The following is a 3,330-nucleotide window of genomic DNA, read 5'->3' on the forward strand; positions in this document are numbered from 1 at the left end:
GCTTCTATGGGATCGGATGCGAGGAAGGTGGGGGGTGCGCAGGCGAGGGAAAGGGCTAGGGCGAGAGCATGAGGGTGAGAGGCGGAGCGCTCCGTTTCCGCCTTCGCCTCTGCCTCCCCTGCTTTCTTCGGCGAGAGAAAAAAAATAAATGAGAGAGAAGAAAAGGGGAGAGAAAGAGGAGAGAGAAAAAGTAATAAGGATATTTTTATCAGTTTGCTGAAAATTCGGACTGAATCTGCAAAATAAAAAAAAGGCGGCTCAGTTTGCAAAAGTTCAAAATTTATGAATTTTTTAAACAAATTGGCCTTCTTTAATCTATTTAATTTTTAAATAATAATTTTAATTATGTTTAATAGAAAAGTTGCAAGCTATAAATAATTGTCGGGCCGGGCTCGATGGTCCCGACCCGCAGGCCACCTGGTCCGTCCGACATTCGTATCTGCGTTGGACTCGACGAATCATTCGACTCGATCTGAAAAACGATGGGGTCGGTAGCTGGAATTCATCAAAACACTTTACATAACGACTTTATTAGCTTAGTTAAAGGGCAAGTAGGAACCTATTCCCATATCCAAAATGGAAATATATTGTAGGACGATGCATCAACAGCTGATGCCCAAATAAGTGAAAGCAAAAAAATAAACTAGGCCAACTTGCGCGGGGACCACGCCAGGAGACAAAAGTAGTAAACTCGAATGAAGTATCCGTGAACCAGGTTCACCTATTCAATCATAGACCACCCAATCTCGTATCTTCTCTTTTCGGGGTTTAGAGGTGAAATGGTGGATAGAGTCTAGGCAAGAATTTGCAGGTAAAACCAAAGCCCGCGGAATCGTCGGTGGGATCCGCCAATGGATGCCCGGCTTTTCCTACGTACTCCGCGCTCTTCCTTGCGCCTGCACTAAATTAATGCTATTAAATTGCAGCAAAATCTAATTAATAAAAAAAACTGTAAACCCCAAATACTAGTAATTTAGCACCTTTTCACTTAAATACTTTATGATTTAAAATATATCAATTTAGTAGTATGTGATTTTATTTATTTCTTTTTATCAGCTCATCTGCTAACTTTTCGTTAAATCATATATAAAAATTTCAGATATCCCACCTATAGTTTATCAAATATTAACTTTAGTATCTTTTAATTTTAACTTTATCACTTATTTAACAAAAAAATTAGTGGAAAGGAATAACAAAAAGAAAAAAAATAAAATTACAGGGTGCGAAAATAATATACTTTAATTAAATCACAGGATACGAAAGTGAAAAAGTGCGAAACCACATGACTGATATTTAAAGTTTTTCCTGAAAAAAAAAGTAAGAGAGGAGAGATTGTGAGAAATTATTTTCTGCACTTTGTGAATTAGTATATGGACTAGAATACAGATATTTTTTTTTGAATATATTACATATATATTGCACTTAACAACATGATTGGAAAAAAAATGTGTATTTAACTCACTCTTAATAAATTATAAATGTTGAGGGCTAGAGTGTTAAAAAAAAATTTGATTAAAATTTTTGAATTATATTTTCGTCTTTCTACTCTATCAGACAACCTTCACCATCTGCTTCTCGATTGCTGTCGCTTTCTCTGCTACCGCAACTAATGATACCACATTTTCATTCTCCGCGCTACTTTTTTCATTTTCTATTTTTTTTATTCTCTCCCTTACTCCTCCTCTTCTTTTATTTTTCTCAATCCTTTTTTACTTCCATTATTACCCTCTTCCACCTCTTTTATCAATAGAGTAATTACCATAAACTTCTTTATTTTCATTCTCTCTCCTCTCACTTGTAATATAAAAATTTAAGTAAAAAAAATATGTGAAAAGAAAGAAAAAATGAAAGAAAATGAGGATAAAAAAGAAGGGTATGTTTGGCATTAAAATAATTAAGGTATTAATTGAAGTTGAAGGAGAGGCTAACAGAAAGAAAAAAGTACTAATGGCATATGCTTTAAGGGAGTTAAGCACGCATTTTTTTTTTTTTATGCAGAGTTAAAAATAACATCTGATTTATTTAGAGAATAATTTGCATTTTAGCCTAATATATCTTATATTACTGGCCATTATTATGATGCTATAATAAAGACTTAAATTGAGAGAGGCTAGATCAGCTATTTAAAGTTAAAAAAAATGTCATTTACTTTCATATTGTTTTTAAAGATGAATCATCCAAATCGATGATCAATTACGTTTAACATGATCTAAATTAAGTTTTAATCTTCTTAAAACAATCAAATTTCATATCTTTAGACATTACACACCTATTATTCAAGTTGTTCAAGAAAGAATGATTTTTAATGGTTAAAAAAATTGACTTTTGACAATATTTAATTTATTGAAAATACGATTGTAAAATTATGAAATTTAATTTACAAAATTTTTAAAAAATAGATTACATTTAACAGAGCCAATTGTTGATTTAGATGTTTTATTACCGAAAAAAAAAATATAAATTATGGATATCATTTGCTTTTACTTCAATTAATAATTTTGAGATATTGGCCGTTATGTATTATATATGTATACGGTGCATCGAAGGTACGTGTGCACCGGGTGCAAGTAATAATTTCTCAAACGTGGGAGGTTTTGTAGTGGGAGGCACGTGACTAGGTCGTACCTCGAGAATCCTATTGGCGGAGGGACACCGCACTCAGCACTCCGACGCTACGTGGCCGATTTCTACTGGCAGATAGTACGGACATGTACCGAGGATGCAGACCAGTTCCCAACCCTCGTACGAAGTGGGGCCCGGAGGCTCGGGATTGGTCGAAAATCGCCACGTCACCGTCCCGATTTGAAGCGAAAGGCAATAATAACCCCCGCATCCTCCTATGCTCACGCAAAAAACTCCTCAAAAATGTTACCTAGACCTATTATCGTACGTCGCACATCTCACGCGTTTGTTCGAATTTAGGGGAAGTTATTAATAGCGCTGCTGACGTAGCTGACAGGGAGATGAGTGATGTCTTTTTTTTGAGCTCCTTTTATTTAATTTTAATTTTAATTTTTTCTTCTCATTTAAGGGAATGGGTTTTTGTAGTTTTTACCGTNAAAAATGTTACCTAGACCTATTATCGTACGTCGCACATCTCACGCGTTTGTTCGAATTTAGGGGAAGTTATTAATAGCGCTGCTGACGTAGCTGAAAGGGAGATGAGTGATGTCCCTTTTTTGAGCTCCTTTTATTTAATTTTAATTTTTAATTTTTTCTTCTCATTTAAGGGAATGGGTTTTTGTAGTTTTTACCGTTTCTTTTTGCCATTACCACTTTGTTTCGTGCAGTAGACCACTTTTTTTTTTTTTTTTCTCTTCTGTTCCTCAG

The sequence above is a fragment of the Ananas comosus genome, linkage group 3, assembly GCF_001540865.1.
Source record: "Ananas comosus cultivar F153 linkage group 3, ASM154086v1, whole genome shotgun sequence".
Taxonomy (NCBI): domain Eukaryota; kingdom Viridiplantae; phylum Streptophyta; class Magnoliopsida; order Poales; family Bromeliaceae; genus Ananas; species Ananas comosus.